This window comes from Chinchilla lanigera, unplaced genomic scaffold (assembly GCF_000276665.1).
Source record: "Chinchilla lanigera isolate Chin_1 unplaced genomic scaffold, ChiLan1.0 scaffold00041, whole genome shotgun sequence".
Classification (NCBI taxonomy): domain Eukaryota; kingdom Metazoa; phylum Chordata; class Mammalia; order Rodentia; family Chinchillidae; genus Chinchilla; species Chinchilla lanigera.
The window spans coordinates 6245820-6267962 of NW_004955442.1; the positions used below are offsets into that span (position 1 = coordinate 6245820).

The 22143-nt window shown below is 42.3% G+C and overlaps 1 protein-coding gene across 2 annotated transcripts in view; it reads right to left on the reverse strand.

Moving 5' to 3' along the window:
• Positions 1 to 22143, reverse strand: part of Snx29 (sorting nexin 29) — a 525079-nt gene that overhangs the window by 163458 nt on the left and 339478 nt on the right. The window lies entirely within an intron of this gene.

Genomic DNA, 22143 nt, shown 5'->3' on the forward strand with positions numbered 1-22143 from the left:
AGAATCTGAGATGCAAGGTATCAGATGTTTAATGGAAAAATATCCATTTTCACCACAATGAACATCATACACAGACAGGTGCATTACACAAACACCAAAGCCACCATCTACCCTCAAATGGCTCATTCACCCCCAAAAGATATGAGCAACTCAGGTCAAATGTGGTTTCTCCTGACTCAGAAGTGACATACAAGAACATGACTGGGTGACAGAAAGTGAACTGCATGATATGATGGTTGTCCACAAGTGTTGCTTGGGGGTTCTGACCCACTCTGCGGAAGTGAGTGTGAGGGCCAGCAGGCAGCCAATGGGATGCGTGACCTCAAGTAAGCAGCTACCTTCCCAACCTTGGCTCCTCCCCATCCCCACAGGGCAATTAATTCTCAGGACTGACTCAAGGATTTGCAATTATTATGTAAAGAAGATTACTAAATGTTCAGTGCTGGTAGATGCTCAATAATTGGTGATATTATTCTAATACCCAGGGAATGAGCACCCTTATCTGATGTGATTGAAACTAATTTGGTTAGCATTTTAAGACTATCAAAACTAAGAAGAATCACGTGAAACACAGAAGGGTATGCTGTAGCGAGGAAAAAAGAGAGAATGTTAATTTCACATCTTGTAACTATCAGGACCTTGAGATTATTTACAATCTTCATCAGTGTTATACCTCCCAGTTTAAAGGTGAAGGAACTAGAATTCAGGAGGGTAATATATAACTTGGCCAAGACCACACAGATAGGAAGTGACTATGAATGCAGGTTCATCCAACTTCAAAGTCTTCCCTGTTATAAACCTCTCAATAAAAAGAGAAAAAGCCAGCAAAAAGATGAAAGAGAGGGTAAATTTTGAAGAAACTCTGTCTGTAGACACTCAGAGAAACAGGGTTCTGGCTTTGGGGGCAGGAAAACAGTGGTAATGGAACCTGCCCCTGGGTCCATGCAGCTCAGCCCCATCTCTTCCAGACTGTGTGGCACTGGGCAAATCTCTTCTCTCCAAAATGTATATACTGGTATCCTCAACTATAAAATGGGTGTAACAGTACATAGGCTGCCATAAAGATAAAATGAATTACTGTCTGTAGAGGACAGAGAGCAGTGCCTGGCAATATGCAAAACCTCAGTAACTGTGTACTCTGATAATAACTTGACAGTTACTAAGAGCTGAAAGCCATGTATTCTAATATCCTTGACACTAGACACAGGACCTGCCTGTCCAGCATGCAGGGCACCTTTCACCCTGTGCACAGAAGCCAAAAGGAGAGTAACCCAGGTCGAGACCTTTACAGATGTATGCAGTTAAGTAATTCAACAGGGCTCTGGGAAGCCTGCTTTTCCTATGAAGGTGCTACTGAGAGATTCCTTCAAACCCAAGGAGAAACCCACCTCCCTGCTAGATAAGAACTCCAGTTTCCTAGGACCTCACATGTTACTGGTCCAAGGACTTGCTAGACTAGGTGTCACTCAGCTGCTACTGATCATCACTTTCTTATGGGTAGCTGGAAAGAGAAGGTATATTAGGAAGCCCTGATAATGCATTACCAACAACCCTAAAAACATTCATATCCTTTGATCTAAGAACCCACTATCAAAACTGATCTAGAAGAAACAATCAAAAGTGTCAACCAAAATTTATGTCAAAGATCCTCTCTACTTCTACTGCTTAGAGAACTAAAAAAGATTATACTCTAAAGCTCTATCTACAGAAGAATAGGTCAAGAAATTACAGCATGTCCGTAAGAGGGTGAGGCAACAAATTTTTTAACGTATTTTATGTATATGTGTAGGTATGCGTGCATTCCTAAGACTATAGGACTAAAAGTACATTCTAAAACAATCAGTAATAAACAGTAACAGTGACTATCACTGATAACAGATTAGGAGTGAGATTAGAGGAAAAGAGACTCATTTTTCACTTGCTAACTTTTTGTAAGATAAAAAGGAGATATCTTCTGCATTTCTTTTAAAAATTGTAAACATGCTCTTGAAGAACAAGGTAACTTTCTTTGTGCTTTTATGAAAAGATCACCAAGATAGACCATAAGTGAAGCAAGGGCAGGATGTGCACACAGATCTAATATACTACTTAGGATCCAGACATGCAGGAGCAAGAACATCCCATTGTCTTTGTTAGTTCTTACATCAAATAGCTGTAGAAGTGAAGTTCAAGACACTGGTAAAAAGGGTGGCCAGTGTGTGCTAGGCAGGGCAGGGCTTGGGCCACTGGTGCACAGTGCTGGAAATGAGGCTATTTGTGAACACTTTTTTTATGATAGTTAAGCATCGAAATAATGTACTAGCAATTAAAAATTTAAATAAATATGTTCCCCCCAAAAGTCTTTTTGATAAATGTTTAATGGCATAGATAAAAGCCCTGCTCTCTGTTTAATAAAAAGCAGCAAGAGACAGCAAATGTCTAATGTGAGCCTTAATTGTAATTTACAGTGTTTGCATGTGAATATGGTTGGAATGAATGAAACAACCAAAAGATGATGGTGAGCTTCCTTTAGGACAAAAGTCAAATGAGTCTGCATTAAGTATTTAGAACTTTTCAGCACTTTCTTCAATAAAGACACAGACAGATACATACTCTGTATCAATACAAGTGTGTAGCATCATATTATTAGGTAAAGTAAAATTTCCTTCCACCTCCCCTTCCCCACTCATGATGCAGAAAGCCAGATGGGAGGGACTCTGCCTTCAAACTCACTGATACATCAGGGATGGAAAAGGACGAAGCTAGGGCTCTGACACCACATAAACTTCCACACAACTCCCACTCTCCCCTGGCTGGGACTACAACTCCTTGAGTAGCTCTCAGCCACACCTCTCCTCTGAGTCTGCCCAGTACACAAGGCTAGGGAAGGTTCTTCTGGTGCAAAGCCCAGGTCTCAGGCTGGAGAAGGGACTCCCAGGCTGTCAGACACCAGCTCTGTCATAATGCAGAGTTGCCGCCTCCCTTAAATGCAGTCTTATTTCCTACAGGAAGTGAACAGAGCTTGTCCTTAGGGAGCCTTACCCATAAGCATCTGTGAGCATATGTACCCCACAGGAAGCAGCAAAGGCAGCCAAAAGGAGCAAAGGAAAAGACAAGGTGTGTTTTGAAGGACAGGCATCACTTCACAATCATAAGGAACAAAGAGCTTCATCAAAATGAATCAAATCGTGCTACCAGATGTTTTCCTGACAGATAAGTTTCCCCTCAGGGATGCTGGTTTTTCAGAATGTTTTGGACAGTGAATGTAAGTGCCTGGCAGTTGTTAAGTCTTGCTGAGGCTTTTCTTCAAATTCCGTGGCATTATTCAGATCAGCAAACCAGGATATATTTATCCGGGTGCTGGGAGGCTGCTTGGAAGAAGAGTATATGACCTTCTCAGGCTGTGAGGAACATGTCTGGTAACCAGGCCAGGCTCTACAGCAACTGCAGGGGGACAACAGAAGGCTAAGTTTACTAAACATCTTAAAACTTGGTCTTTTCCTGCTGTCTGCCTAGAGTGCTACTAGATATCCTTGGAGTTCATAGCAAATATCCACAAAGTTGATTCTACTTCATATGCTGGCAATAAAGAAGTATGGACAGAGATTATTTTGTAAGAAAAATCAACTTCCTATTGATAATAATGCAATGTCCCCTGTGACATTCTGAAGCCAGGGGAATCTTGGAGAACTCAGCTCGACATCACCTCCTCTTTTACCCCTCCATGGGGAATATAATGAAGACACTAGCAGCACACTATCTCCATTCACTTTTCACTGTTCCTGCAAAGCAAGCAGCTCCCATCTGCCTGTGGTCTGGACAGCCACAGGGCAGTATCAGGCTGCAAGGAAAGCAGAGGCCATTACTAGAGTAACAAGGCAGCCAAGATTCCTGGGTCCTCCTAGAGCAAGCACCCACCGTGCTGTGTGCACAGATGTGGAGTGATAGATGAGACCCACTCCCTGACTGACTGCATCAGCAGTGAAGTTTCTGCAATCTCTGCTGACTCAGAACTCCCTGGAGGCTGGGAGCAGGGATAGCCTCTCTCTCAGGATAATAAAGCTCTTACTTAACTCCAGCATCAACATGGAACTCTAACATTGGCTTACCCTTTTCACTCTGTCAAGTTTTCAAGCTCAGGAAGATACTAAAAGTTCTGCCAAAAGGACCAACAGTACACTGAGTGTTGAATAAGTGTCTAAGTTAAAAGAGAATAGAGAGAGAGAGTCAGAGAAAGAGAGAGAGGAGGAGAAGTAAAAGGATGAGATGGAGGGAAGGAGGTAAGGAAGGAAGAAAAGGAAGGTCTATCAGCCATTTTTTGAAGTCATGAGAAAAAGCACATCTCTTCCCATGGGCAGAATCAGGTAAGGGCAGCAAAGGTGGGCAGAGATCTCCTCTCCTTGGAGGTGCCCTCACTCATAGTTCTAAAAGTTATGTAAACATGACACTTCCACCAGGAATCATCCAAGATTTCCCGCTTGACAAAGCACTTTCACATAGCACCTGTTCCACAACCTTCTCCCAGCAGCAGGACTACAGGGTCAATGTGAACAAGCAGGCAGGAGCCCAGTCCAGACAAACCTCCCTTTCTACTCAGGGGCTCAGCAAGTGCTCCACTTGCTGCAGGTGCAGACAGAGCACATGGGATATTCTGGCCAGTAATCTCCTCAGATCACAGAGCACAGCCGGCATCAACTGGCAGACAAATGAGATTGCCATCTTGATGCACCTCTGAGGAGACCCAGATCACCACAGCCCAGTCCCGTGCTACATGAAAAAAACCACCCAAGCCCAGTCAACCCATAATATCATTTGAGATAGGAAAGCAGTTGTGGTTTTCAACACACTAAATTTTGCAGTGGTTTGACACAGAGCAAGAGATAACCTACAAAAGTTGTCCAAGGCCATTGGGCTCATAACAAATGTGGGATTAAACACGTCTTGCTCCAGAGTAGCACTTTTACTAGCTATGCTATGCTGCCTCCACTGCAGTGTTCCTATTCCATGGGCTGAAGACCAGAAAATGATGGAATGCAAGTTAATTTTCATGAGCTTCAGCTGATGGAGAGCTGCTGACAGGGCAGAATACTTCTGAGAGGGCTCACCACCCCTAAGCAGATGCACATGGTAAGCAACTGGCCTGAGACCCTTAGTCTTTCTTAGAACCCTTCTCTTGATCACTGCAGGATGACTTTTGATAGGTTTCAGGCCTGTAGGCCAAGCCCAGACCTGGCCCAGTCCACGGTGGCTGGATCTCTCCCTAGGAGCGCTCAGGTTCTCTATATCAGAGCACAGTCAGTCTCCAGACTGAGCCAAAAGCATTAGCATTCAGGGACAGGTAGACATTTTGAGTTCTGATCCTGGCTTCTTTGACAGAGAAATCACTAGGCATCAACAAATCTTCATTTCTTCCTCACCTACTCCTCACCATGCCAACCAGTCTGGCTATGCTCTTAGAAAACATCAACAAGGTGGGATGGAGAGAGTAACCAATAGATGTTCAACACGTCCTATATGCCAAAGACTTTATAGTCTCGCACTGAACTTACAAATAAACTGAAAAGCAAGTACTTAGAACAAGCTACTCATCCCTCCTCCCACTCCCTCCCATCTCCCCAACTTCTCTGTAAGGCTAGCTCTTCTCATTCTTCAACACTCAGCTAAAATGTGAACTCCTAGCAGGCACCATACCTGACCACTAGAACTAAACAGATTCTCTATTGCCACCCTCTGCCATTCACGATGCTCTTTTTGTAGTTACTACACATGGGTTATCTGTAGATCAGTTCCCCCTCCACAAGCTCAGAAAGCCTCTTCCGTATCTCCATGTTCACCACACCTATGCATTCGCATGACACCAGCAACCTGCTCTAGCACTCAGCACACTGTACATCCTATGACTGATTAAATGAATGAGTCATGATACAAGCTATATCTCAATGCTGAAATGGCAATCAATTTTAAATTGCTTTGTAGCAAATTCAAAATACTAATGCATGGTGAGGATAAGTTAGTTTGGAGACAAAAAGAGCCAAAGAAAAAGAATCTTATTTTCCTTCTACTAATTACAAGGCTCTCAAGAGTCACTACGCAAAAAAAAAAAAAAAAGACAGCAGGGGCAGCAGGTCTTTGTCCCAGTCATGCAACGGCTCCCGTAATTTGTGATTGCCAGTCACTTTCTCACTCTTCCTTGTTTTCAAACACCACTCCTTTAAACAATTAGCTCCCACTTTTTGCTGCCAAAAATGGCAACTATTTTCCATTCCACCAACAGTCCTGCTTTTTTATTTCATTTTTAAAATAAGGAACAAAGTGTAACATGGCACAGCTCTGTCTTCCAGCTGGGGTGGCCGGCCAGAGACGGGCAGCCTCGGGGTGCTAATCTGCTCATGAAGTTGACTTGCACTATCTACATCTCAGGAGGCAGCTGGCCTGGACCTGGGCCACCTTCAGGGATCTGTGCTTGTCTGTTAATTTGTTTGGTTTTTTGTTTGTTTGTTTTAAAAACATAATTAGAGGCATGACATTCATATGGCTTTAAAAACAGTCAAGGTCAAGCACTCTTTGATGGGAGTAAATAATTGGGAAAGTAGAGCCCTACAGAGGCTGGGCTTTGTTTATTTGTTTGGTTGGTTTTGGTTTGGCTTTGTTTGGTTTGGTTTGGTTTTATTTTGTCTTGTTTTTATAGTACTGGGGGTTGAACCCAGGGCCTGTATATGCAAGGTACACACTCTACCACCGAGCCTCATGCATAGCCCTTCTTGTTTTCTACTTTGAGACACAGTCTTGCTAAGTCACTAAGCTGCCCAGTTGGCCTCAAAGGTGTGATCCTCCTGCCTCAGGCCCTGAAGAAGCTGGGATTACAGGTGTACACCACTATACCCAGCTAAGAATATTGTCAGCCTAGAATCCTTGCACAGACTAACATACTTATGTGAATTCATTTTTGATGTATCTGTTTTTCCCAAAAGATAGGGACGGTATCAAGGACAATATTTTCAGAAACCAAGATTGTATCAGGCACACATGACTGTTCAGTGAATGTTCCCAATGGATGGGCAGATGAACAGATGCCCATATAGACAGTTGTCAGGTAGATGAATGGATGTTTGGAGAAGAGAAGGGAAGGTAAAGACAGAACACAAGAAAATTATCTAATTTATTACAAATGGACATTTAGTTTCTTTCTAAGTAATTAAGATGCTAAGACAACATATGTACAAAGACAAGGACATTCACTGCAGCACCAAATATGGTAATAAAAGCCTGGAAACAAGTAATGAGATGATGTATAAAATATGGCACAGAGTCAGATTGTACAGCAAGTAAAGAACAGCACAAGTCTCCTCTGTTGACAGGGATAGTCTCTAAGATGTAAGGTCAAAGGCCAAAAGTAAGACACAAAACAGTATGTCAGGTAAGCCACTGTTTTCATAAAAAAGTCAGAAGGTGTATGTCCCCATGTGGCTAGACTACACATGTCTATGGGAATTAACCAATTCTAAAAAAGTAACAGAAACTACCGGCCATGGATGTCTTGGAGGAAAGGATAGTGAGAAAGATGATCAGAAGGGAAAGAAGACTTTTTTTGCTGAAAAACCTCATCATTTATAAATTTTTAGCCACGTACAATTTGTTAACCTTTCAAATAATAATGTAAAAATCACGCAATTTTAAATTAGAAGAAAAAACTACCATGTCCATGATGGAAAAAACCAGAACAATGAGCAATTAAATCTAGGAAGGTGCCCTGGGAAACACAAGGAAGGGGCACAAAGGAACATTATGGGACGAAGTAAAGTTCTACAAGTGTCCTGAAGCGTATTAGAAGACATACATATTGATATGGGCACTTTATTTGAAATGACTCCAGAAAAGATTAAATGATGGTTGTATAGTGGAATGGACAGATTGATGATGGATGGATGGACAAAGGAAGGAAGGATGGATGGGCACATGGATAAGTGAATGAATGAATGATGGATGTATGGATGTATGGATGGATGATGGAGGGACAGGGGGATGGATGATAAAGCAAGTATAGGAAAACGTTAATGGTATGGTAGAATCCAAGTGGTGAGTATATATGTATTCATTGAAAAATTCTTTAACGTAATTTTTTAAATTTTCATATAAACTATTGAAAAATAAGTTTTGTTCAATTGTGCTACAGCAAGTGAATTATGTTTCTATTTTCTCTTTAGAAAATGATATAACAGCACTGTCACATAAAGAGGCTATCTGAGTATGCAGCTTAGACAGGTAAAAGTATTATAGATGTTGTCAGGTGGTTAACAATAAGATTCTTATGGAAACAGCGGCATTTGTGGTATGTGTCAGCTCTTTAATCATGATAATTTATTGTTACTTCTTTCCGTATGCTAAATAAGTACTCTGTTAGGACACTTCTCTCCATTTCGGCTTTTTTTCCATTAAATGGGGCAACTGAAGCTGCCCTAGTGGGCTGTGGTGGGGCCCTGGCAGCAGTGACTCTGCTTACGGATGGACAGAGCCCAAGGGATCTGACACGCTCTGCACTATCAAGGTACTCTGGAAACCCAGCTGAGTGTGTGGCGGTTTAAGGGCTTAGCAGCCTTACCTCTGAGTGAGAAGCTGACTGCTCCTTCCCACAAGTTCACACACTTCGCTGTTACTTGCACACTTATTTCAAAAATGTGCCCTGAGTTCTGCATAGGAATCACACACTGTGCAAGGGAGATGGTAGTGAACAAAAGAAAGGAAGTCCTAGGGCTCATGGAGCATATAACCCACCAGAAGAGACAGCCTTACACTACCAACAAACACAATTAATCACCCAGCTGTGCTTGTGAAAATACAGGGACACAACATGTATCTGGGAGGGGCGTCAGGGAAGGTGGTTTTCAGGAAGGTGGCTGGCAGCCCGGCTGAAGCATAGCGGAAAAGTACGTCGTTGTTCTTTGCTATCACAGGGGAAAGATCCTAGAGAGATTTAAGAAGGGGGAGACAGCTCGAGCTCTCATTTCCAGCAGCCACTGTGGCTACAGAATGGAGAAGGGATGGGCAGATAGGAAAGAGGCGAACTGTCAGGAGACTGCTACATAGGCTCTATCTCTCACACATACACACACACACATCCCTGAAGTGTGCACATAAGATAGTGTGCTAACCCCTCTGCTCTGCCCCCTTTTACCAACAGATAGTTAAGGCTCACCTATACGTAAAGTACTGGGTACACACCAAGACCTATAACGGCATCTGTTGCAGGACAATACTCTATGGTAGCAAGTAGCTTTCTAACCTAGCAGAAAGGCATAGAAGGATAAGTACCAACCTCTGGCTATCTCTGTGGGGGAAATGAAATCAAGCATGGTGGGCAAAGAGATTCTTAACTTAATGTCTGGAGATTTACACCGATGATAGATTTGTATATTACTTGTACTGCAAAAAAATTCTTTAAATAAAATAACTGCAGTGGTTTGTGTTATGGCTTAGATCTAGATGTCCCCCCAAAGTCTCATGTAGGGCTTTTTGGAGGTGGCTGGATCAAGAGTGTGTGATGCTGGGATTAAGGATATGATGGTGGGATTGATTCACAGTTCAGTGCTAGGATTAACAGTGTCAGTGCTCAGGGTGGGTAGTCTCAATAGGATATAAGGGACAGAAAGAGCCTCACAGCTTGTTGCTCACTTCCTCACTACTTTTTGTTGCTTTGCTGCCTTCGGCCTGCCATGAACTGTTTCTCTTCTTTGCTGCCTCTCTGTCATACCATCCTGCCCTGGAGCCAATCATCTATGAACTGAAACTTCTACAAACTGTAAGCCAATTAAACCTTTTTTCCTTTTACTCTGGATGTTGGGTATTTTGTCTCAGCAACAAGAAAAGTAAGTAAGGGATGGGGATATAGCTCCGCAGCACAAGTGCCTGCCTGGCAAGTGCAGGATCCTGAGTTCGATTCCTGGTACCAAAAAAAAGAAAAGTAAGTAAGACAGGTTGAATGGTGGCCTCCAATAGAATATGTCCACTTTGGAACTTAACTATAACTTCCTCTGGAAAAGTGGTCTTTGCAGATGTAATTGTGCTAAGAATCTTGAGAGGAGAGTATGCCAGCTCACTGGGGTAGCCCCAAGTCCACTGACATCTGTCCTCATGAGATACCCAGAGGATAGGCACACAGTGGGAGGAGGAAGAGGAGGAAGAGCAGGTCATAGATGACAGAAGCAGAGATTTGTATCCTATTACTACAAACCAAGAATTCCTGGGGCTAACAGAAGCTGGAAGATGAAGGAGGGATCCTCCCATAGAGCTTCCAGACCAAGAATGGATCAGTTACTGCTGATACCTTGCTTTCTTACCTTCTGATTTCAGAACTCTGTTGTCTAAAGCCTTGGTGTTTGTGATGATTTGTTACAGTGGCCCTAGGAAACAAATACTACAGCTAATATTGAGCGACCTCTTGCCCAATGTCTGGCACTATTTATACACTATACACATGTCATTACCATAAGGAACAGACACCATGGCCACTGTCATTCTATGAATGGGAACTGAGACTTCAAGCTGACTTAACTCACTCAAGGGAACAGAGTTCTAAGTGGTACAGCCAGGACTGGAACCAGGTAGTGTGCGTTCTGGAGTCCACAGCAGGCCATGGCACCATCTGACAAGAGTGTGATGATGTAATCCTGCCATCTGAACCATGGTGCCAGACCTCCACTGGCCTACCTTTCTCAGTTATCAAGCAGGGTACCAATACTTCCTTGCTTGCCTTGGGAGGAATTTAAATACAAAGTCTGGGCTATTCCACTTTGTGCCTGGTACAGAGGGGGTGCTTTGTAAATATCTCCTGAGTGAATGGCTAAGGTAAAGGTAAGGTAATATGTTATCCATGGACCTGGATATTACTCATGGCTACGAACAGTCATTTCAGAAAGCTGAGGCACTCTAAACACATATTTCTCCCACTGAGCATAATGAATGTTGGTACAAGTTCTTTTCTAAACTCCTCTACCCAACCCTGTCCACTCTGCCATGAACTCCTGGTGGTGGGTGGGTAAATGTGAGCATTTCAAGAGTTGAATTTGCCTCAGTTCTATTCTGAAGCTAGGAGGTTAGGACATCCATGCCTGAAAGAGATATAATTCTTACAGCTTAGCTCTCTACTTTTAAATACCAAGAGGTGACAGTCTGGAACCTCCTGGGCAACTTGCTCTATGATGTTCAACACTAAATACAGGCAGTAACTCTAAAACAACACCTTCCAGAAATACTTGTATGCAAAGTTCACACATACCGGGGCCTTCCACCACAGTTACCTAGTAGTCTTATCATGTGTTATGACTTGTACTTAGCTGTCCCCACAAAGCCTCATTTGCTCACAGGTGGGGCTTTTTGGAGCTGGCTGGATTTAGGGTATGTGATACTGGGATTAAAGGTATGATAACTAAATTAGTCCACGGATTGGTTTAGCATTGTTCTGGGTGTAGATAATGGGAAGCCCCACCCTAGGTATGAGTGGTATCACCCCAAAGCTTGTAGCCTAGATGTGATAAGAAAGAAAGGCAAACTTGCTCTCCCTGCAGCTGCTTTTCTGCCTGCCCTGCCACGGAGCACTTCTCCTCTGCAATGCTCTTCTGCCATGCCACCCTGCCTCGAAGCCAGCTGACTATGGACTGAAGCTTCTACAAACTGTAAGCCAAAGTAAACTTTTCTTCCTTTCATGCTGGTTGTTTAGTATTTTGTCTCAGTACTGAGAAACAGTAACTAAGACACTAACTAAAATATCATTAAGGCAGCCCCTGCTCCCTAGCATTGATGACACAGAGTCAACATTAAAACCCTCGATCAAAGCCCTGAACCAATCCTCAGAGAGATCAGACACAAGCATCCCTGCCAGGGAGAAACAGCCCTATTTTTTCAATCTCTTGTTGATAAGGAGAAAACAACCAAGTTCTTCTAATTAGAGATGCTAGGCATAATACAATTAAACAACCCTTCTGTAAATTGAGCCTCTCTAAGTGCTATGCATGCTCCATTCCCTTTTAATTTGATGGCTCCTGGACAGGATGTTTTCTGGAAATGAGACAAAGCAGCAAGAGAGCGCAGTCTCATAGCCACACCTGTCTCTGCTCTGTTTCTAAAGGCCAAGTGGCAGCAGGCAGTTGTTTTCCTACTCTGAGCTTCCATCTCTTCCCAAAGAGAAGAAAGGACAGGCGAGAAGGACTGACTCTAGCCAGCTACTGCATGGTATGCATTTTCACCCTTGGGCAATCATCCTGTTGAAAGTTCTGACCCAAGAGTAGACTCAGAATAATGTCATCTAATCAACAGCATATGCCAGCTGTCCAGCCATAGCGATCCATTCAAGATTGTTCAGTGAATTAAGCAAGTTCAACCAGAGTGGCCCTTGTGATTCTACTGGTCACACTGGACAGAGACTTGCTCTTTCCCTTAATAATGAGCAACCATGGAGATGACAGGTAGAGGGGCCCTGAGTAATCATGACTAGAGGAAAAAACCCAGCCTATTCCTGGACATTGGCAAGATCTCTTTGTCCTTCTCCAAACCAGACCTTCCTCCCAGTCTTCATACCTCAATAAAAACAGTCACTAGAAAAATTATCTCACTTAAGCTATAACTGGGACAACTCTCTATTCACCCATGCCTTTTAGCTCTGCCTTAAAAGCCCAGCTCTCATCCTGGAGAGATTTTATCCTGACTAAATACTGTAACATATATATCCAGGTTGCCAACTAATCAGAATGATGCTGAGACTGGTTTTTACAAATGTAGTACATACTGCTATTCATGTACAAAAACTTAAAGAGTTTTTCACTGATCAAAATAAAGTGTTAATCTGGTTTTCATAAGGCATCAAAATTTTAGAGATAATTATAACTAAGGCTAGAGGGACTTATGACAAAATGTTAGTCTCCATCAGTAAAGGGGTCTAACAGCCAGTGGGTTACAATAGTTATCTCTTAAAAATAGTTTCTAAACTTACCTGTCAGCTCTAATGCTCATGCTTTGATTATACATGCTCTAATTTCTCAGAGAATTTGTTCTTGCCTAGAGGATGCCAGATCCCAGGTGATCATACAGCTAAAACCTATAATAAATGTGTTAGATTACCTTTAGTTTCCTTTTACTGGGATCCATCAGATCTTGTCTAGAGAGAGGGTTATATGACATATATCAAGGCCTTAACTAACTATACTCAGCGGACCTTAAGCGACAGTGAAGCTGGTCTCTCTATCACTCTCCTAAATAAAAAAGTAAAATTAATAAAACAGGCCATCCTCCAAAATCAGATGGCATTAAACATCCTAATAGCAGCACAGGGGATACTTATGCAATTATAAAAACTAAATGTTGTATATACATTCCTAATTCTTCTGCTAATATCTCAATAACTGTTCAAGGTTTTAGATAACAGACCAATGACATGTCAGACTCAAAACTTCCTAGACCTTATCCTTATCTTTATGGGAAACATTACCAGCTCCTCTTGGTAAAAATCTTTGTTGACTGCATTCATAATTATCCTGTTGATCTTATTATTTGGCCCATGCATACTTAATTGTTTCTTTGGTTTTGTCTCCTCCAGACTTAAAGCTACATGCCTACCCAAGATAAAAATGTCTGGTGTCTATGCAGGGCCTTTAAATAGAAACTCTGGAAAGTATCTCTGTCAATAAACAACTATGACCCCTTTTAGCCTGAAAAAGCCAGAGCAATCATCACCCATTAGTCCCTCACGGCAGTTTAGGTTACTTCTTCAGAGAGGGGAACGTGGTAGGCTGCTGAGTTAAGTAGAAATATTATAGGCAGTCAGACAGGGCTAGGCCTTTGAAAAGGCCAGTATGGAAGACAAGATACTTGCAACTGTGGGAAAGACAGGCACTTCCATTGTGCGCCAGACGTCAAGACAAAAGATTAAACAAATGTACCCACATATTTCCCTAGGGATGGACATCAGGGACCGATATTCTAAATGGGTATCCATCACCTTGAAAAAGCCAGGAAGTCACTAACCCAACCCCCTACAGGAAATGTCCCTGTTCTGTATTCATGCCCACTTGCTATGCGACTCGCTTCCCCATTTGATCCTAATTTAATCAATTTTACCTGGACAATTATACTTGTGATCTTACTGGTTGACCACAGTTTTGTCCCAGCTCATGCCCACCTAGTGAGTTCCCATGTATCCCACTTTGAACCTGCCTCACCTCATAGTTCTGCTCTGTAAAAATCCCTGGAAAAGACAGGTTCCTGGGCAGCCCACTTGGGCCCCCTTCTGTCCCTCTCTCAGACAGAAGCTTTCTTTCCTTCAATAAATATATTCTGCTCTTAAAAAAAAAAAAAAAAGCAACCAGCATCACCGCAGCCACTATTGTTTCCATGAGGGAAGCAAAATGGGAGCAGCAAAGGACAGTAAGAACAGAATCATTTCAAATAGACTGGGGCGCTACCACAGCACAGTCCTTAAGCTCAATATGAAGCCAAAGCTCACTGACTCAAGATTTTCCAGTTACCTAAGGCAAAAAAATCTTTGCAGAGCTGAGGCCCAGTTGGGTTGGGCTCTCTGTTTCTTTCCCTGAAAGCATCATAACTGATGAAGCAACTATGGATTCAAAGGTCCTGTCCAGCTCCCACATTTTGTTTTAGTCTCTAAGTTTTCCTATCAAGGCCAACACTTGAAAATGAAAACTCAAGGGAAATCCATCAATTCCTGCTTCCAAGGACAGATTATAAACTCCTTAAGGACATACCATGTCGGTCTTGTCTTTGATCCCTCGTTCAAAACAAAATACCTACCAATGCAAGAAATTAAGAAACTCAACCCAGGTGGACTGCATCACAGATCAGTAAAACAAAGCCTTCATAATCTGTGGGCCCTTGATAAGCTTTGACACTGTAATTAGCATCATTTCCACTATCTACCATCACTACCACCCTCTACTACCCTCTACCAGGTGCAGACACTAAGAGCTTTCCACATCTCACCTAACTGAATCCTCCTAACCCCCTGAGAGGCAGGTCCCATCCATGGACGCCCACAGGGATACCTCATCAGGAACTCTGCTCTTTCCTCCCACAGGCTCTTCTACCTATCACAGATGCACTCACAGGACTTGCTTTCCCAATGAAGTAAAAGAGAGTTATGTGTAAATTCTGGGTAGAGATCATGAGACCATGTGTGCTCAGATAAGCACTCTTGTGCCTCTGTCACACCCTGGGTCTGGGCACAAGGATGATGACAACATGAAGCACAGCCCCACTCAACCTGTGAAGGACCTATAACATGAGGGAGACAGAAACCAAGGTTTTTTGCTCTTTCCATTTTAGGGGTAGTATTTGATACTATGTCATAATACAGTCTACTCAGACTAATGTGCCACATCCTACTGTATAGATCTGAAAACCAAGGCTAAGAGAACTGCCTTGCTGAAACCACAGTTACTGAAGCAGAAAGCCTTGTACCAGTGTAGAGGACAGAGAAGGCTCCGGACCCTGCTCCTAAGTGTCTCCTTCAAGCCAGCTGACCTGGGGTTCTCAATGACAACCTTGCCCACATGCTCTGGGGGACAGCTTCCAGAGGGGCAGACAAGCCTCCACTAGCCAGCCCTTGTTCTTCCACCACAGCCTTTCTGACTAAGCTCTGGTTTGTTCTGACAGCTATCACTGAAGGCACAAGTTCTCTCTGTAACTGACAGGTAATTTCAGGGACAAATTGGAAACCACTTAAACTAAGACATCAGGAAAATTAGGGGAGGGTAACATTATACTTGATATAATGGCTTCTTATAACAACAAGTGAAAAATAAAAACAGCAATGTAACTAGCTTGAGACAAGAAAATTTACAATCCCTTGTTGTTTTGTGGAGCTGGCAATAGTAGTAAGTTTTAGCCAAATTCACCAAGTATTTTCTGGGTGTCTTTAGTGGAGATGCTATGTTGAGAATTGGGAGTGAACATTCACTCATTCAATAAAATACTTAATACTCTATTGTAGGTACTGAGAACTCAGTCAAGCACAGAACAGACAAACTGGGAAACAGCAAATAAACAATTCTTTGTCAAGTGATGCTAAGTGCTATGTAGGAAAATAAAGCAGGACAAAGAGTATTATTTCATTCAGAATTGAAGTGGTATTTTACCCCCTACTTGGGATGAGCTGGAGGCATTATCTGATTTAATTTAAACCTCATACAATTCTCTTTGGTGGCCATCACTAGTCCCATTTAAAGATGAGGACATGAAGACTCTGACAAAGCAGAGAATTTTTAGCTCCATCGCTTACTAGTCATGAGGACTCGGGAGATACTACCTGTCTTACCTGCGCCTTAGTTCTCTCCTCTCCAAAACGGAGGCAGGAATATCCACCTCACAGTTGCTTGCTATTACACTTACAGCATTTGCACAGGATTTGGCGCACAATAAGTACTCAATAATGGTTATCGGTTACTGTCAGTGGTGAACTATTGAAATTCTCAATTGAAAACAGTTGAATATCAAAAGTATATTTTACATGTGTTATTTAAAAATATTAAGCCATGTCCTTTAAAATATAAAAGGTAGAAAAGCAAAGTTCTGCAAGTAGAAGGAACAGCAAATCATGGACTGAGGGGCAGATTCAGTAAAGAAGAAACTGAGCAGGAGGCAAGAAGGGGCAGAGAGTCAAGGTCCTGCTTCAGCACCAGTCAGATAATTTTTTAAACAAAGCTCGTGCAACATTTTCCAAATATCTGAGTGTTTTTCTATATAACTGCATTAACCCTCCCAACTTTCTTTCACATTTTTATTTAAAGTTCATCAAATTTATAGAAAAAAATGTAGCATATGAATATATCATGCTATGACCACAATATGTAACTTTGCATACATAAGCATTATTCTATGTCTTTCAATAGTTTTGGAACTTTTACAACTGGTGTCCCCAGTGCTTGGATATGGTGCAGATATTCAAAAGCAGGCAATGAGGGAGGAGGCCACAAAAACAATAAACATCTATGGGAGTGTGTAAATGAGGGGTTTTCAACTTTATCCAAACTCTTAGCCAGTCAGATCTCAAATGCCTACCTGGCAACATCAGTTATATCTCTAACCATCACCACTAGCTTTGGTGTGGACACAGCCTTCGGTTTTTGAGTATCTGGAAGAACACTATTCAAAGTTTGGTCAACAAAGTCATCTTCCTCAGAAATGAGAATGGCAGTCCTGCACACCTCATGGGCAAGAAAGCTGCTGCTCATGCACTCTAGAGGGTGAGCAATACCGAAATGACACCCATCTTTTGGGAAAAGATTATTTAAAAAGAACAGGTCAGGGATCCTGCTACCAGAATGCACGTGTTCCCATCTGATCACACAGCCTGCTCATCTCCGATGTATCTGGGTACAATCTGCCTGGATCCCACAGACCAGCTGTCCAGGGAAGTAAAGTCCATGAAACACAGCAAAACAGCACTGACTTTCACTTAGAGACTATATGCATTCACGTCAAGCTGAGGAATTCTCTTGGAACAAGCTGTCAGAGTCCCTTGATGCTGTATAAATTGCTCACTTTCAGGCCCAGAAGGCTAAATTAACGAAGGCTTAAGAGAGAAGTCAGTCAAGATGGGTTTCTGGTTTTCAGGAAGGATTTTTAAAATAATATTTACTTTCAAAAGATGTAGAACTTCACAGGCAATTGGTTGGGAAGGTATGACTAATCAGAAGAGTGCCTATTAACATGAAGAAAGAGGTCTGGGCAACTGATTTGAAGGTAACAATATGCAATGGAATTACAATCTTGTAATTCCATCTTGTCTGGTGAAACTCTGTATTATCTCTACTGTTTTATAGAAGAATTATTTTCTTATTCCCATTAATGGTTTGAGCAATCTTTCATTCTTACATCTGGTAATCTGAGCAATGTAGGTGAGGATAGCAATATGTAATGTAACAGCCACTGTTGATTCGTATTATTTTGTCTTGAGACTCTGTATCACTTTGAATGTTCTTGCTTTGATTTGTTTATGTTTGTGATACTGGTATGCTGCTACTGTTTTATTTTTTTTGGTTTGTTTGTTTCTCATTTACTACTCACTTTAAAATAAAAAAAAAATTTTTAAATGGAGAAAGAAATTTAATAAAGAATAAGTATTATAATATATTTAGTCAGAGGGTTTGCACAAGCATAATCATGTGGTTATTATGTATCCTTGTAAATACTGCAAGTGTTAATTTAAGAGAAATAGGAAACAATTAAATTAGGATTTGGAGGGATACGTCTTAGCCAGAGACTCACAAGACATAGTTCAGACAGAATGGAAGAGGAAAGGAGAGTCCACATTTTGAAGACGATACAAATGAAGGGCAGAGCCACAGTCCTGAACAGGAGGGTTTGGTCCAGACCAGGCACTATGGGAGGCCCAGGTGGTAGCTCCAGTCACAGGGCCCTCTTTTCCACATTAATGATGTCACACTGAGACATCTATGAGTAAAGCAACCCAGGATCTTGCAATTGCTACCTTGGGAGAGAAGTGAGGATAGATTCTGGGAGGTTCCCATGGAAGACAAAGAGTAAAATTAGAATGAATTTGTTAAATAAATCCCAGCTGGCCTTGCTTGTACCTAAAGTCAGTGCGCATCACAAGCCCAGGATTTTGGCAGGATTGAGTGGTAAATAAAAGGAGAACACAGGCCCATGAGTCCAAAGGGCATTTTGGCCACTGCTGCCTGTTATTCCTCCTGGTGGATGGGTAATGAACAGCAAATTCACACCAAGCAAGTACAAACCTGCACTGGAGAAGAGAGGTCAGGTAAAATGCCAGTAACAAGTGGCTTCATAAACCCAGCTCATCTCTTCAGAGTTAGTGGCAGGAAAAAATCTCAGAGTTATCTGTTCTGGCCTCTATGTCCATGCCAAACCATGATGCAGTCAAACCAGAGAGACGTATATCACAGAAAACATATGTGGATTTTGACCTCCTCAAAGACAAAGGCAACATCCTCCATCCCCACAGTTTGCCTCACACTCTACAAAACAGTCACACAAAACACTAGTGAATGACAGGCAGCAAAAGCAGGGCAGAAAATCCCTCCCTCCATTTGCAGCTGAAGTCATCTTATTTTGTACCTTACTAGTGCTTTCTATTTGCATCAAGGTAGCTTTGAAGTAAAGCTTGCAAATAGGTACAAAACCCTGATCTTAACAGAAATGCATTTTCCATGTCCCATACCCATAAGATTCAGGTAGCAGGCTCTAACCACACAAATCCTGCACCCTTGCTCCTCAAGAGATCTTCCTGAAAACCAGCTACCCACGGTGATGAGCAAAACTCATGACTAAGAGTTTAACACTGGCCTATTAGAAAAGAAAGGCCGATACCCACTAATTCCCTAAGTTCAGAAAGCATTTATTTGCATTAATACCAAAGATTATCTGACTGGTTGGAGTATTTGCCCATGGACAGAAAAATGTGGTTGGGTCCAAAAAGGGGCTTTTATCCCCTAGCACTGAGAAATTTAAACTGGGTTTTGCAAGCATATTTCCAGATGATTTTGTGTCAAGAACTAATATTTCTGAGTTAAGCTTCCATGTGAGGTATATTTTTAGTAGCCTCTCTCTTAAATGGTACTTTTCAAAATAATCTCCTTCAAGACGGTAAACGATTAAAACACGGATGTCCAAGTGCCAAATTAAAAAGCCTCTTATAATTTGCAATGTGATGTTTAGAGCTGCTGTGGGACCGCAGACAATTTGGTACTTGATCATTAGATATTCGGCAAGTGCCACACAGCTGAAAAATATATTTCTTATTAAGCTTCTGTACCTAAATAGCATCAGCACTCAAATGAGATCACTCCCTCTGAAGGTTTTAAAGACACAGACAGTCCCAGAGAAACATTTTATTTTAAAATGAATCTTCTTACAAAACTTGGGGTGATTTTCTATGTCCTACCCTTGAATTTAAAATTACTCATCTTTCTCTCCCACCAGCCTGATCATTTCAAGAGTAGAGCGAAGGTGCCCCATGGATGCGGGCTGCTCACAGTGAGGGTGAACAGAAAGTCTATCACTTAGCTGGACAGGAGGGCACCTGTCTGAACAGCTGAACATTGTGGTTAGTGCAGTGTTACCACAGATATTGCAGGTGTGTGGTCACATTCATATAGCTCATAGTCCAGGCTTTAAGAAAAGATACAAAGATGCAATGCCTGTCTCAGGGAAGCTCTTGGTCCACAAGGGAAAACAGAAAAGTCAGCACAATATTATAATACAGAACGACAAACGCTGTAGCACAAAGTGCTCTGAAAAATGTCCTTCCCTTCTCTTCTTCATCATCCAGACTTTGGTATTTTGTATGAGATCTCAGTGATGTGGGGTACAGTGGAATCAACTTCTTCAGCCCCTTTTGTGGACTCTCCCGCTTGCGTGCTGTCACAGGCAGAGGGCTGGCCTAGTTGGCGTCAGTAACTAACATGACATGTAACTCTGCCCCAGCTTCTCCATAGGAGTCTTCATAGAAAAGATGTTCCTTGAAATAATTTCAGGATATGCTGTTACATCAAGAAGATAGAGGCCTGGTGTGTGACCCCACCGGGAACTCCTCCAGTTAAAATGACTAGTGCACTCTCCTTAATACACTGTTCAAGCTTATTCCATCACACCCCCACACGCATGCATCAATGACACACACCCCTATGAATCACTGTTCTGCTTCTAGAAAACTCTGCCTTCTCCAGATTCCAAGTTTCCAAAGAACCTTTTTGACATCAAGAAGTCATCACCAATATGACTAAAAAACAAATAAAAAAATCCTAACACACAAAATGAGGAGAGATGAGGAGGGGAGACTGTGCAGACAGAGAGTGGGATTACTTGAGAGCTTCATCAGGTTCTTAAAACCACCTTAGTATTGTGCATGAAAGAGGCAGACACTGCTCCATTTGAGATGGGGATGGGGGCACCGAACAAGGCAGTCATGGGTTTCCTTCACTGCTACCACAAAGCCTTGGGCCTCTGGAGTATTGTGAGACCTTCCTGTACCTCAGTGTGTTCTGCTGAAATATGGATCTGTGGACTTACTAAGTCAGTTATACTGTACAGAGTTGTTCAGAGGGTAAAACAATAAAAATGCACACCACACACAAAGCACACAGCTCAGGGCTGCTGACGGGTGATGCCCTCACCACACAGGATAGAAAGGGCGAGCAGCAAGATGCAAAACCAGCAAGACTGAAGCTGTGAGTAAGGGCAGTGACCCCACAGTCCTCAAGTCACAAACCATCTTTGTTGCTGAAGTGGAGCTGACTAGAAACAGAACTTACTGCAGAGAAACAGACACCCACCAGAGGGGCAGCCTGCAGGAGGAACCCAAATTCCACACACGAAGGGAGGCCTTGTCACTGCTCCTGTGGGAACACACCTGCATTTAATCAGTTGGTTGGCCTTTGGCTTAACTGTGCTATGACTTTAATTGACTTCTACAACGTGCAGTCTTATAAGACTCTATTTCTCTGTCTCCATTTATTATTTAAACTAGGAGCTGTTCTCCCAGAGTGTAATCAAATCCTGCTAAAAGGTTAAAAAAAAAATTCTAGCATTCATTCACATCTTACACCAGAGGGGGAAAAATAATGAGCATCCTAAAAATACCTGTGTTAAAAAAAAAAAAAGAAATATTAAACCCTTAATCCCAAACTCCTTCTCTTTAAAATAAGTAACTTATCTTAAAGGAATATTACAAAGATACCATTGAGAGGAATCTGTTCCTGCTCCTGTCTTTTTTTGTAATTAGCACTTTGTCAATGCAGCCATCTTCTGCTCTTTGAAAATGAAGTTACACAGAACAAACATTTACTGAGCATCTATTACACACTAAGCCAATGCCAGCTATAAGATGAAACCAGATGAGCCTAAGGGCCTTGCATCTCCCATCTTGACAGATGAGGAAACTGAGGTTCCCAAACAAAGCTCGCAGCCCTGACCTTGAGGCACCAGGATGTTCCAGTGGTCTGGGAGGAAGTCAGATCCAGGGTCCTCTGAGAGCCAGGCCAGTGGAAATGAAGGGAGACGAGGCTGAGATTCCAACATATGCCTCTGACAATGCGGAGGAGGAAAAGCCTCCAGAGTTCTCCCAGAGCTGTCCTGGCCTCCTTCCTCCTGCCCTGGCTGCTGGACTCTGGGGAGATGTGG